The following is a 14,999-nucleotide window of genomic DNA, read 5'->3' as shown; positions in this document are numbered from 1 at the left end:
CCCAGAGAGTTCCCCTTGATCCTCCTCCTCAACTGCATTGGCAATGTTGGGGAGGTCTGGATCCCCAGAGGTACCCTCTAAGGCTGGCATATTCCCATCTAGCTGAGAAAGCTTTCTCGCATCATAAGTCTCTAAGAGACCTATTAAAAAGGGAATGGTGGGGTTAGACCCCTGCTTCAGTTTTCTGGAGACACAGATTTGTCTCATCTCCTGGAAACTGAGAGCTGCATATCTTGAAGTGACCTGTGGAGGGTCAACACTGACCAGGGGAGTCTCAGTAGATTCTCCCTGGGTAGACATGCTTTTCTAGTGAGGTGTAAGTGGTGCACTTACCTACACTATATGTTTGCCTACTGATCCCTTGCTAGAGTTGTAGTTTAGGGTGTGCTAGGCCCTAGGAGCTACAACAGCTGGTTCAGTAGAACTCAGAGTATTCTAAGCTAAGTTATATGTACCTTTAGTACTTATGTGATCTTTCACAAGATATTCTTAGGATATGTGTGGTAAAACAACAGCAAGCTCAAATCCCAACCGCTGCTCACCAATGTGAGAAGTTGGCCTGATGTGCAGTGTTCACTATTCTAGTGATCACTATATATCAGTCCAAACAACCCTTATTGATGATTGGTTGTAAGTCAACCTTATAGACCAGCTATCCTAGTAGCATGGATACGAGCAGTCTAAGGCTAAGACTCTAGAGGGCGTGTTAAGCCAGCTGTTTTACCATCACGTTACCCCTTGAACACCCAGTGAAAGGACACCACACAAGTGTTATGAAAATAAACAATGTATTTATTAGAATCACAACAACCCTGTACTCTTTATGAGGACAGGGTGCTAAGCACACAACAAAACTCTTACGAAAATACTTAAGTTAGCACGGTATACACAAATGCCCGAGGGGCACGAAAAACCATATACTTCAAAAGTGGAATGCGAAATTACTAGCAGGTAAGTACAGTACTAATAGGCTTTGGAATCGCTAGGACTTGACTATAGAATCGTTAGATTACTTCTAGGAGACCTAGGGGACTCGGGTGCAGAGTGTGCACTCTCACGCGGGATGCGGGACAAAGTCTATGGAAGCTAGTAAAGTTAAAGTTAGTGTTTACGGGCGAACCCGACCTGGTAGGAAGAAAACGACAGTGGATCCTGACCCTTGGATAGTGAGGCTATGCTGGGGCACCGAAATGCCGAAGTTACCTAGCCCAGGGGCTGCAGCTGCATAGGTCTCAAAAGACGTCGGTGTTGGACCTGGGCCTCTTGGCAGGGTCATCCCTAAACTTTTTGCCTTCCTCCAATACTCTCTCTGACCTGTTTTTGTTGGTTTAATGACTCTGGGCACTTTGCCACTGCTGACCAGTGCCAAAGTGCATATGCTCTCCCTACTGAAAAGTGTACATGTGATTGATGTCCATGATTGGTTCATTGGATTTACTGTTAGTCCCTAGTAAAGTGCACTAGGAGTGCCAGGGCTTGTGAATGCCAATACTGCTAGTGGGCCTGCAGCGCTGGTTGCGCCACCCACAGAAGCAGCCTTAAAATGTGTCTAGGGTCTGCCATTGCAGAACCTGCGTGCAGTCTGGTACTGTCACCCTGGCTGGGCAAGTGCACACACTTGCCAGCCCCTGAACCTTCCCTTAAACTTCATATTAGTCACCCCTATGGTAGGCCTGAGGGCAGGGTGCATTGTAAGGATAAGGTAGAACATGCCCTGATGTGTGTGGCATGGTCTAATAGTGAATTACTGCCAAATTCGTTTTTCACTATTGTAAGGCTACCTGTTCCCTTCTAGGCCAGATGGGCTGCTGGAATTATTACACTCTATAATCCCAGCAGGCTCAGGGAACATGGTAGAAATTCATGTTTAGTATGCCTGAACTCAGAATAATAAAATACTTCTTTTAGTAAAGTTTATTTTAATATCCTGTGTTTGCAAATGCTACTTTTAGAAAGTTAGCATTTGCTTGCCTAACCATTTCAGCCCGCCTCTGCTTGGATGGGGATCTGACTGTCTGGTGTGTGTGAGTGACAGGGCTGGGAGTTGACAGGTAGTGATTAGCAGGAGGACCCCTTAATGGGTGGTGGGAGTTTCCCCTGAATGATGCATCAGGCTGTGCTCTGCCTCCACAATGCTGGCTCCGCCCTCCTGGGGAGCGACTGATGACTCAGCCTGCACCTGGCCCAGGAAGGACCGAAGCTTGTCAACAAAGTACTCAGGCCACTCCTGCCCTTTCAATGCCGGCTCCGCCCCCCTGGGGAGCGGCTGATGTGCCTGCCCTCACACTGAATGCAGAAGCAGAAGTACCCACCGCAAGTGCTCAGGAGCTGAGAGCAGTTATGCAGAGGCCCCCCTGGCCAGTGAGAACAAAAGAAACTGTGTATAAAAGTAGGAGCCCTGCTCCTTGTAAATTAGATCCTGTTTGTACCACAAGAGAAACTCTGCCTGAAGAGAAGGACCTGGAAGGACTACAAGGAGGAGTGCTGACTCTGGCCTGTGTCTGGTGCCTTGCTGCCAAAGGAGAGGAAGACAAAAGACTGTTGCTTTTATTTTTAACTTTGTGCCAAACTCTGCTGAAAGATCTCCAAGGGCTTGCTGTTGAACTTGCCCCCTGACCAGCGCTCCAGGAACAGTGAGCGCTACCCCCTGACAGAGGAACCACTGTGGGGAGTTGCTTTCCCTCTGCCCGCCTCACCAGGAAAAGCGGAGCGCGCTGTGACCATCGCGCTCTTCAGCAACGCTCTGGGTATTGCTATCTCTCCAAGCACCGTGACTGCTGCCTGCCTGGCCCAGAAGCACCGTGAAGGTCAGCCCAGCTGACCCAAACATCGTGACTGACCCCGAGCCGCAGCTCGCAACGCAAAGAGGAGGTGGTGCCCGTTGCCTGCTTGCACCCGCCGTGTCTGGTGCCCCTGAACGCGCCGCCGCTGTCCGAGAAACAGCTGTTGCGTGGGGTGCCTGAACGTCGCCTGGATCGAGAGAGGCGTACTTTGCCGATCGCTATCCCTTTTTCGTGTGCCCCCCCTGTGCCAGGAAACCTTGAGGCACTTGCTCAGCCCGGCCCGCGCCGCAACGCCAACCCCCGAGCCAGAGCCGAGCCGCCGCTCGCTCCAACGTCGGAAGGAAGACACCGCGACGCGGATCCCCGCGCTGAATCGTGCCCAGGCTGCTTCCACAAGAAAAGGTACTGTGTCCTGCCCCGCGGTGCGAGCATCTGTCTTGCTTCGCTCGCACCGCCCGCTGCCTCGCCTCGCCCCAGGAGCCGCGTGAAGAACGCTCCCCGGGCCCCCGCTCTCTCCCCCGCCAGCCGCGCACAGCCGTGCAGCTCGCAGAGAGAGGCGGACGCTGACTCCCCGGCCGCCGCTCCCGCCAGAAGCGTGAGAGTGGGCAGACCGGGCCCGCTTTTCCTACGCGGAGGAGCCCAAGTGCGCAGAGAGGCCCACGGACAGAGAAAGTACATTGAAGAGCCTGAACCCCTTTCTTGAATAAGAAAGACAAAGTGAGAAAGCACTGTGACATTGATAAAAGAGTAACTGGAACCTGCTTTTAAAGTAACCAAGACTGTATTTACAAGCCTGCTTGAGATTTATATAAAGAGATATATTTTCACAAACACAGTTTGGTGTCATTGTGTGGTGGGTTGGTTGTGATGGTGTAATATTGCAAATGTTTAACCCTACATGCCCCAGAGATTAGCCTAAGACTGCTTAAGCCACACTACCTAGAGGGTAAGCAGGGGTTGTCTTGAAGGTAACCCTCAGCCCTGACGAGGAAGAGAGAGGCCCTGCTTGTCGCCAGTGTTGCACTGCGCCAACCAGAGACTCCCCCTTCCTACATTGGTGGCAGCGGTGAGGATAGCGGATTTACATTTGCAGTGTTTTTACCCTAGCTACTGACCATTGCACAGTGATGACAGTCCAGTAACTAAGCCACAGACTTTGTTTTTTTTTTGGATTTATGATTTGCGAGAAGAGATCTCCATGTGTTTTTGAAGTCATGCCTGTGTCAGTGAAAATGGAAAAGGCAGCATCCATTTCTTCTATTGACTGTGATAGGGAGAAACTAGAAAACTACACCAGGAAACAGCTCAAGAGGTTCTGCAAAAATTTGAACATTTCCATGACCGGACTCTCCAGAAGGGAGCAGTTCCAAAAGGCGCTGAGGGCCTGGGTCAAGGCAAGGAATGCCCCTGGAAAGGATTTTGAATTTGAGCAGGCAGAACAGCAGCTGGAGGGACCCCTGACTCCAGAGTGGAGGGGTGCAACCTCCCCATTGGGTAGCAGTGTTTCTGGCCGAGGTCTGTCGCCAGAGGAGCTGGCGGACAGACGGGCAACCCGAGATCATGAATTGAAGTTGGCAGAGCTGGAAATAAATGGGCAACTGGAGCTAGAATCTAGGAAGTTAGCCCTGGAAGTAATGAAAATGGAGCTTGCGCATGACTTAAGAATGAGGAAACTTGACTTGGAGCTCGAGGGGCTTGAGGCCAAGAGGGCTTCAGCCCAGCAACAAGAAATATGTGTAGCTCACAGATTGAGCTTTGCTGAGTTGGAGGTGGAGTCCAGCTCAGATGGTGGCAGCAACATTAATGTATCTAGGGCAGACAGCATAGCGCGCGCACCTAGAGATATGGCACCTGACTTGGAGGGGGTTAACATACACCAGGAGGTTCAAGGGCATGAGGTAGCTCCAGTAGTGCGCAGCGTCCCTGAAGGGAATAGGGTAGCTGGCGTAGGAGTTCATGGTCCTAGTGGTGGGAGGGATTCCCCCATGGTTGAGGTCCTGGTGGGTGAGTGTACGGACCGCCCAGAAGAGTGTGGGTTGTGTGACAGAGACAGTTCGCTACTGTCTGGCCAGTCTCAGAAGAATGGTGTGGAGTATGTGTGTGAGGCGCTGGATGGTGAGGTGAAGGATAATTTGGTTAACCCTACTAGGGGGCTGTGTAATCCAATTGTGGGAGAGCATACTTTAAGTCCCAGTTTTCCAGAGCTATGCCAACACCTGTTTGAGAGTGAGTTCTCTGGCCCCAGGGAGCTCACATTGGAGGCAGACCTTGTGGTGGATTCCCGAGGGTCTGGAGAGGCATTGGGGTGTGATCCTGTGGGGAGTGTCTCAGGTATCTTCCAGCCCAGAGTGGTGGAAGTGGCGCAGAGTAGCCCAGCTAGGTCCTGTAGTAGTGAGATGGGTGTAGGGCCTCACGTCCTGTCCTTAAGGGGAAGGAGTGAGAATGGGTTTTGTCCCGGTAGTGCCCGACCTCAGTCTCAGAGCCTGGATGGTTCTTTAAGGGAACACCAGGTGGGGAGCCTAGGCTGTCCGGATGAGTCACCCTTTGAGGGGGATCCCCCAGTGGCTAGAGAACGTGGAGGCTCTGTAAACAGGGCTCCAGTAGTTCTGGTGACTGGCAGTACCACTCCAGTTGGGAGGGTGCAGAAGTCCAGAAAGGGGGGCGAGAGGGGGAAAGAGTCCCCAGTGGAAGAACCAGTGGGTCAGGGGCCAGCCAGCAGGGCTGCGTCCCCAGTGAATGACCAGGGGGACACCACTTCTGTCCTGGGGGATCTTCCTGCACTGTCAGAGGGACAGGGGTTGGGAGATCCGCGCCGGGCAGACTGTCGCACGACACATGAGCTATGTGCCACCCTCAGGGGGGGCATGCGTGCTCCCCGGGAAGTCCTGGTGCGCCAGGCAATGGTTCAACTGCAGGGTTGGGTCCCTGAGTTGGAGAGTCAGGTTCAGGTGTTGTCTGACCTGGAGGGTGGGACCACTGTAATCAGTGTCCTGGCCCATGTCGCTTCTAGGGGTACCACTCCAGTTGGGAGTGGGCGGTACTCTGAAAGGGGGTGCAGAGGGAGGGAGTCCTTGCCTCTGACCCCGGTGCAGTTTGAGGGTGTAGACCCTAGGATAGAGGGCCAGGTGCAGGGTGTCCCCCCTGACCTGGTGCCCCAGTTGCAGGATAGCACCCCTGAACTGGTGGGCGAATTGTGCAGGTCACCTGCCACAGGTGCCCTGACAATTCTGGAAGGGGGTACCACTCCAGGTGGGAGGGTACAGAGCCCCAAGGAGGAGGACCGGGTGTGGGAGAGGCCACCCCAGTCTTTGGTACAGCCGCCAGGTACAGACCTGGGACTGGTGGGTCAGTGCCAGGATGTCATACCTGACCTGACAGGAGGGAGAGTGGAAAAAGGGTGCCAAGCACCTGGGGTTACTGCCCCCCACTCTTTAAGGCCACAGAGGTTTGAGAGCCCTGAGAGGCGTAAGGCTTGGGTCTCATTCCTGACTACTGTCAGTGGCCACTGTGACATTTTTCTGTCTGCCTGTTGGGACACACCTGTGAGCGAATTAAGGTTCAAGGCTGCACCGGTGGTGTCCACAGGTGTAGAGAAGGGTTTCCCATGGATTGGCTTGGTGGACCCTGAGAGTATGAACAGAGGATTTGAAGTAGGTGCAGATTGGCGTAGAACTGGAATGTGCCCCTGCTGTTGCGGGCCAGGTCCAGGTTCTATCGCCCAAAGCAGGGAAGCCCATCACAGTGGTGATTGGTCTACCCTGCGTTTTGGCTGGAAGGGGGTTGTGTTGGACCTGGGCCTCTTGGCAGGGTCATCCCTAAACTTTTTGCCTTCCTCCAATACTCTCTCTGACCTGTTTTTGTTGGTTTAATGACTCTGGGCACTTTGCCACTGCTGACCAGTGCCAAAGTGCATATGCTCTCCCTACTGAAAAGTGTACATGTGATTGATGTCCATGATTGGTTCATTGGATTTACTGTTAGTCCCTAGTAAAGTGCACTAGGAGTGCCAGGGCTTGTGAATGCCAATACTGCTAGTGGGCCTGCAGCGCTGGTTGCGCCACCCACAGAAGCAGCCTTAAAATGTGTCTAGGGTCTGCCATTGCAGAACCTGCGTGCAGTCTGGTACTGTCACCCTGGCTGGGCAAGTGCACACACTTGCCAGCCCCTGAACCTTCCCTTAAACTTCATATTAGTCACCCCTATGGTAGGCCTGAGGGCAGGGTGCATTGTAAGGATAAGGTAGAACATGCCCTGATGTGTGTGGCATGGTCTAATAGTGAATTACTGCCAAATTCGTTTTTCACTATTGTAAGGCTACCTGTTCCCTTCTAGGCCAGATGGGCTGCTGGAATTATTACACTCTATAATCCCAGCAGGCTCAGGGAACATGGTAGAAATTCATGTTTAGTATGCCTGAACTCAGAATAATAAAATACTTCTTTTAGTAAAGTTTATTTTAATATCCTGTGTTTGCAAATGCTACTTTTAGAAAGTTAGCATTTGCTTGCCTAACCATTTCAGCCCGCCTCTGCTTGGATGGGGATCTGACTGTCTGGTGTGTGTGAGTGACAGGGCTGGGAGTTGACAGGTAGTGATTAGCAGGAGGACCCCTTAATGGGTGGTGGGAGTTTCCCCTGAATGATGCATCAGGCTGTGCTCTGCCTCCACAATGCTGGCTCCGCCCTCCTGGGGAGCGACTGATGACTCAGCCTGCACCTGGCCCAGGAAGGACCGAAGCTTGTCAACAAAGTACTCAGGCCACTCCTGCCCTTTCAATGCCGGCTCCGCCCCCCTGGGGAGCGGCTGATGTGCCTGCCCTCACACTGAATGCAGAAGCAGAAGTACCCACCGCAAGTGCTCAGGAGCTGAGAGCAGTTATGCAGAGGCCCCCCTGGCCAGTGAGAACAAAAGAAACTGTGTATAAAAGTAGGAGCCCTGCTCCTTGTAAATTAGATCCTGTTTGTACCACAAGAGAAACTCTGCCCGAAGAGAAGGACCTGGAAGGACTACAAGGAGGAGTGCTGACTCTGGCCTGTGTCTGGTGCCTTGCTGCCAAAGGAGAGGAAGACAAAAGACTGTTGCTTTTATTTTTAACTTTGTGCCAAACTCTGCTGAAAGATCTCCAAGGGCTTGCTGTTGAACTTGCCCCCTGACCAGCGCTCCAGGAACAGTGAGCGCTACCCCCTGACAGAGGAACCACTGTGGGGAGTTGCTTTCCCTCTGCCCGCCTCACCAGGAAAAGCGGAGCGCGCTGTGACCATCGCGCTCTTCAGCAACGCTCTGGGTATTGCTATCTCTCCAAGCACCGTGACTGCTGCCTGCCTGGCCCAGAAGCACCGTGAAGGTCAGCCCAGCTGACCCAAACATCGTGACTGACCCCGAGCCGCAGCTCGCAACGCAAAGAGGAGGTGGTGCCCGTTGCCTGCTTGCACCCGCCGTGTCTGGTGCCCCTGAACGCGCCGCCGCTGTCCGAGAAACAGCTGTTGCGTGGGGTGCCTGAACGTCGCCTGGATCGAGAGAGGCGTACTTTGCCGATCGCTATCCCTTTTTCGTGTGCCCCCCCTGTGCCAGGAAACCTTGAGGCACTTGCTCAGCCCGGCCCGCGCCGCAACGCCAACCCCCGAGCCAGAGCCGAGCCGCCGCTCGCTCCAACGTCGGAAGGAAGACACCGCGACGCGGATCCCCGCGCTGAATCGTGCCCAGGCTGCTTCCACAAGAAAAGGTATTGTGTCCTGCCCCGCGGTGCGAGCATCTGTCTTGCTTCGCTCGCACCGCCCGCTGCCTCGCCTCGCCCCAGGAGCCGCGTGAAGAACGCTCCCCGGGCCCCCGCTCTCTCCCCCGCCAGCCGCGCACAGCCGTGCAGCTCGCAGAGAGAGGCGGACGCTGACTCCCCGGCCGCCGCTCCCGCCAGAAGCGTGAGAGTGGGCAGACCGGGCCCGCTTTTCCTACGCGGAGGAGCCCAAGTGCGCAGAGAGGCCCACGGACAGAGAAAGTACATTGAAGAGCCTGAACCCCTTTCTTGAATAAGAAAGACAAAGTGAGAAAGCACTGTGACATTGATAAAAGAGTAACTGGAACCTGCTTTTAAAGTAACCAAGACTGTATTTACAAGCCTGCTTGAGATTTATATAAAGAGATATATTTTCACAAACACAGTTTGGTGTCATTGTGTGGTGGGTTGGTTGTGATGGTGTAATATTGCAAATGTTTAACCCTACATGCCCCAGAGATTAGCCTAAGACTGCTTAAGCCACACTACCTAGAGGGTAAGCAGGGGTTGTCTTGAAGGTAACCCTCAGCCCTGACGAGGAAGAGAGAGGCCCTGCTTGTCGCCAGTGTTGCACTGCGCCAACCAGAGACTCCCCCTTCCTACAGTCGGGAATCCTCGTTGCCGGACCAGGAGCCTGGGAGAAAAGATGCTGGCAGGCGACCAATGAAGATAGTTCGAGTTGATCCCAGCCTGGATCTGGAAGATGGATGACACCTGAAAGCAGAGGGGACCAAGTTCGTGACTACTAGCCAGTAGTCAGTGGGCACCAGGAGGGCACCGGATGGCAGTCACCTCGACTAGGTGAGTGGGCGACGCTGGCTCTGCAGATCTCACGGACCAGGAGGCGTTGTCGGCGACCAGGATGGAGAGGCGAGCTGTCCCACGATGGATGAAGCTGTCGGCGTCGAAGTTACCCAGGATTGGGCAACAAGCCTTGGCTAATTCAAGCCCACGCGGTGGACTCAAAATGGCGTCTTGAGTGGACCAGGAGGGTCCGGGGTGCTCCTCTTCGGGAAGGGAGCAAGGGCCAGTCTGGAGCAACCAGACCAGCAGCAGTGATGTCATCGGGCGTCGTTCAGAAGGCCACAAACCAGCGGGCTAGTAGCCAAACAACGCGGTGAGCAGCAAAAAGCAGAAGGGCCCCACGCAGATCGTGGAGATGCTGGGAGGCTGCACTTCGGTGCTGGAGCTGCTCAGGGTCGGGGCTTCTCGGACCCCAAAGCACTCACCAGGAAATTACTCGGCGGGCTTGCTGTGCAGAAGTCGTGCAGTCTTGAAGATGGCCGGTCCCTCGAGGTCTCGTCGCACCCACGGTTCTCAGCTTGGCTGTAGAGGTGGGTAGAGGTCAGAGGTGCCAGGGAAGCCGGTTCTCGTCGAGCTGGGCAGTCGGATTCCGGAGGAAGGACTTGCAGCAGACCGCAGTGTTCTTTAGATGGTGCCTGCGGATGCAGGGTGACTACTCCTTAGTCACAAGGGAGAAATCTTAGGAAGAAGTCTTGAGTTCCTTTCGTGGAAAGTAGTTTCAGGATTCAAAGATGATCTGATTTGGAAGGGGGCCAGTTCCTACCTTTATCCTGTAAAAAGGGGCTGGCACGCGACTAAGTCCTGCCCTAGGGGTGGGACCAGGAGGGGGGTGGTTACACCCACTTCCTTGGCGGGCTTTTCCCCAGCACAGGGTCTGGAGTGTCCCTGGAACTGGTTCAAGCCAGCCTATGCACAGTGAGCACCGGGGTGCCACGTGCAGTCACCTTCCTCTGAAGCCCTGCCTACCTACAATACACAAAATCCTGTCTGGGACGGTGCTGGCACCGCCCCTGGCAGGAAACCCTTTGTCCTTATCTCCTGCTCTGGGAGGACTCCCAGCAGCAGGAGGGCAGACTTGTGTCTCGGTGGCAGCATCCATTTTGTGGGTGCTAAGGCTCTGTCTGACTTTAACCGGGGTTAGGGGTTACATACATGTCGTGTCCCTCTAGAAGGGTGGAATGCTAACCCCGTCGCCAGAATTGGCGAGGGGTTAGTATTCCAATTCCTATGACACCTTACTCGACATGTTTTGATAAAGCGATACCAGAGTTGGCATATAACCGCGAGGATTATAATGCACTTAAGAGTATATGGTATGCGATATCATGGAAACGGCTAAGGGATGGATCCCGAAAGCCGCAGACAGGCTCAGCTCATGCCAGAGCACCATCTCACACGATTCCAAGCACTCTGCCTTCAGGATTGTTAAGGCCTGCCATAGGAGTGACTGATAGGAGATCTGTGTGTCCATTTTAGGGTTAGATATAGGTATACTATATCTAAAGCAAAGGGTGAGTACACCACCTTGCCCCAGCTGTCGTGCAGCCAGTTGTGTCAGTTTAGTTAGCCAGCCCAGGGGTGGCATAATACATGCTTCAGCCCCTGGGAGACTTCTGGGTGCACCTCAGCCCTGGGTACAGGGACTTGAGAGGGCCCAGTGCCAATTCAGTACCTGAGTACAATTTGGATAGAGAGAACAGCTAGGCTGTGGGTCTGATTAGCAGGCCCACAGCCAGGGAAAGTCGTAAACCAGTGCAGCAAAAAGCAAAAATCTGGGTGATCATAGGATTGCAGACCCTACTCTCCTACAGATATGGTTTATTGTAATGAAAATCTTGTATTATATGTAGAGGAGCTACCGGCTGCGTCAAGACCCATGCATATATGGGAACCTCCACGTCAATCCCTGCTAAGCCTGGCTTCCAATGACACACAGTTTGATTAGGGTCACTACTAATATAATCAAATGATGTGCTGCCGCAGGTTATGCTTAATTGGTCACTGCAAATGCTGATAAGTAAGATACTGGTTTTGTTTAAACACTGTTGGGGTAAAACTCAGTCACAAATGGTTGTATGGTTGTTCATATTGCACTGCCTAATGTGGCATTGTTTCAAATGCCAATACATTTGTTTTTATATGAGATACTCAGACACTGTATAAAAAAAGGTTGCAATATGAACAGAAAAGACAAATTGATATCACAGTCAACAATATTGTTGTGTCTTTTAGCAATAAAACCACATTTTAAAAAGCTCCAACCGTCCCACTAAATTTTCACTTTTAGGGGGAAAAAAAGGTGCGCTCCCACTTGGCATGAGAGTTGAGGATCAAGAGGGAGAAGGAATACAAAAGGGGAAAGTAGAGGGATCCGAGCGGAGTTACAGTCTCGGACGTGTAAAAGGCGCACATATTTGGTCAGTTTTGTGAGACCTTAAACACGACAGAGGAAGGGAGGGAGGGAGGGACAGAGGGAGGAACAGAGCCAAGCTGGATCCCTGGAGGAGGTCACAGAGAGAGTCACTGGGAGCCCCCCGACAGAGGAGGGGTTCAGGGAGCACCGGGGACCCTTCAGCTTCAGACAGGCCCGGCTCAGAGGGGCGACTGCGCAGCTCTGACTGAACATTGAACTCTGAGCTCACTGCAAGATTAGTGTCCATTTTAAACATGACTGGGGGTAAGTGTTTGATTTGTTGAAACGCTTTGTCCATCATCCCCTTTTGTATCGCTTTGTTCGCCCTAAGTGTGGCAGGGTATGCTCAGACGTGAGTCCCTTGTTCACTTGGCCACTGGATTCAAGATAGCCTGGCTGATGAGGATTATGAATCTGAAACCGGTCCCAGGATGCTTGTTTCCGGTCCAGGGAAGACATGGCTTGGCAGTTCGGGCTGGACTGTTCCCATGAGGCACAGGGTCAGACTGATATGCATATAGCCATGTTTGAACTGGGGTGGCAGAGTGAACCAGGGGCGGATTGGCAAGGCGGGCATTCGGGCATGGGCCGAAGGGCCGGTGCCTCAGTGCCCTCTGTGGGCGGTTTTTTTCTCCCCTGTCCCAGCCCACAGAGAGTGGACTAGGAAAAGGGGAGAAAAAAAATGGCCCACAGAGTGCACGGAGACAGACAGAGAAAATTAAAGCAGCCTCGCTGTGCGGCCGGACAGCGATTGTCAGCTGTGGCCTCTCCTTCACCCCTGCCCTGCCAAGCAATCAAGCTGATGCTGGGCTGGGGAGGGGTGATTGTTTGCAAGAATCGGCCTCCCTGGGGGCCAGGTGTCTCTCAGGCCTTTGAGCCATTTTCACCTCGGCACCCCTGGGGCCCATGCAACCCAGAAACGGTGTTAGTCTTAACACCTCTCCCACAGCCCTTCACATTCAGGGCATAGTGGGCGAGGAAGAATGGGTCTTGCTGTGGGGGCCAGGTGATGTTTGTAATTTTTTTATTTTATTTATTTATTTATGCGATTTTATATTGCGCAGACTTTACCTGAAGGTGTCAGAGCACTTCACACTAGGAACAGCAATAATACATGAGGAGAAAAATTACAAGTGGACAAATTACAAAAGCAAACGTTAAGTTACATGAATCAAAAGGGACAATAGTGAGCAACCAAAATACATGAGGTAGCAATCGGTACATTACAGGAGGAAAAAGTGATATGTGTGCAGGTTACAAAAGCGTACAAAGTACAAGTAGAGGTATAATACTGCAATAAATGGCAGACACTCCAGCACAAGAACAAACGTTACGTAGGCAATGGTGGCACTTGTGCAAGTATCTAAAGCAAACAAAAGTGAGAGGTAGCATACAGTGTGATACCAGAGAAAAGTGAAGTGTGCAAGTTACAAAAGGGTACCATACACAGGTACAAGGGTAATAGTACAGTAAATGGTAAACACTCATGCTCCAGCTTCACCTCAGCCTCCCCCTGGCTACCTGGCTACCTTGGATGACCCAGAAAGCTGTGTTTTGTGCTCCCCTGCCAGGACATTTTCCAGAGGCCTGGAGGGCTGATTAATTTACTAATTGCAGGGGGCCTTACCTCTGTTCATGTGCTCCTGAGCTGAAGGTCTGGGGAGGGCTAAGTAGGTTAGTAATAGCAGGGGCTATGCTACTATTCAGGTGCTCCTGTGCTAAAGGGCTGGAATAATTTTGTGACATAAAGGGGCCTTGCTATTTTTTTTAGTTGCTCAGCATGTAGGCCATTGTCACCTTGGCCCTGTGTCCTGTGCAAGAACAGTATCCTCCCACTTTCATTCCTTGTCTGTGCAAATGGTGTTTCATGAAAGGGCACGCCCCTTGAATGTGGGCCACGCCCCTTAATATGGGCCGCGCCTCTTGAATGTGGGCCACGCCCCTTAATATGGGCCACGCCTCTTGAATGTGGGCCACGCCCCTTAATATGGGCCAGGCCTCTTGAATGTGGGCCACGCCCCTTAATATGGGCCAGGCCTCTTGAATGTGGGCCACTTTTTTCGTCAGTGCCCGGGCCGAATTGTGATCCCAAACCGACCCTGGAGTGAACTAAAGAATAGTGATGAATTAAACCCAGATCAGTTTACTGGGGGTGAGTGTTTGATTTGTTGAAACGCTCCGTCCATCATCCCCTTTTGTATCATTTTAATCATACAGCGGTCTCTGGGGGGGGGGGAAGGGGTGTCACTGACAACCCTCTCTCAACCCTGGGAGGAGACTGGATTGGAAGAGTCTGACTCGGCCGCCATGCGCCAGGAGTGAACGCCCCCTCTCAGAGGCTGATGGAGTCTGCCCCTCCACCCCTGGTCTCCCACGTACCGCCGTCAGTTGCGTGCCTGGGGTCGGTTGGTGACGTCAGCCTCGTGCACCTCTCCCCTGTGGGGTCAGTTGGTGACGTCGGCCTCGTGCACCTCTCCCCTGTGGGGTCAGTTGGTGACGTCGGCCTCGTGCACCCCTCGTCTCTGGGGTCAGCGGTTCACAGCTGACCATCGGCGCCTCCGCGTGCTCCGATACTTCGCTCCTATCGGGTTCTTCTCTTCCGTTCCAGTGACGTGGCCTTGTTCTGCCGTTTCATAGGTCCCTGGGTCATGACGCGATGTCCAGGCACGCAGCTGTGAGGGTCAGCCTTCCCTCCCGCGCCTCGTTTTCCTCTCCCTCCCTCTCGCTGGGCCCCCTCCTTCCACATCGGTGCCCCGGTGCTATCCTTGCATCGTCCTCCTCCTCTGCCCCCGCACCCCCCCCCCACCCATGGGTGGCGCTTGAACCCCCGCACCCCCCCCCCCCCGGGACACGCGCCCCCAGCTCGGCTTCGCTGCACTGACTCCGGGCCCGGCGCGGCTCTGCTCAGGGAAGCTCTCATGGCTCTCCCGCCACTCGTGTCTTTGCACCGCGATCGCTGCGAGTGCGCTCTGTCCGAGTCCTTCCACTGCACATTGAACCCCGCGCCCCGCTCTACTTCTGGTTCCGTCAGTCTGTCCGGATTGCAGCTCCTTCCCTCCACGTTTTGTCTTTAGTTTTAGGTTTGTTCGTGGTGAAACATGACCTTTCCCCTTTATCACAACATGAGCATTCTCACAAAACCTAAATAAACTCTGTTGCTGCTGCGTGTCCGGCCACAACCCCCTGAGGCCGCAGCAGCGCCTCGCCGCCCCTTCTGGGCGCTTTCTGC

General features: G+C 53.3%; 1 protein-coding gene across 1 annotated transcript in view; it reads right to left on the bottom strand.

The window, feature by feature from the left end:
* Positions 1-14,372, bottom strand: part of LOC144805457 (uncharacterized) — a 55,486-nt gene extending 41,114 nt beyond the window's left edge. The window contains exon 1 of the mRNA XM_078672007.1: positions 14,150-14,372. The gene's annotated coding sequence lies outside the window, so the exon portion shown is untranslated. The remainder of the gene's footprint in view (positions 1-14,149) is intronic.
* Positions 14,373-14,999: the final 627 nt, after the last annotated feature.

Source organism: Lissotriton helveticus (assembly GCF_964261635.1).
Source record: "Lissotriton helveticus chromosome 1_1 unlocalized genomic scaffold, aLisHel1.1 SUPER_1_unloc_10, whole genome shotgun sequence".
In the NCBI taxonomy this organism is placed as follows: Eukaryota; Metazoa; Chordata; class Amphibia; order Caudata; family Salamandridae; genus Lissotriton; species Lissotriton helveticus.
The sequence above is the reverse complement of the archived record's forward strand: the minus strand, read 5'-3'. Positions and strand labels throughout refer to the sequence as shown.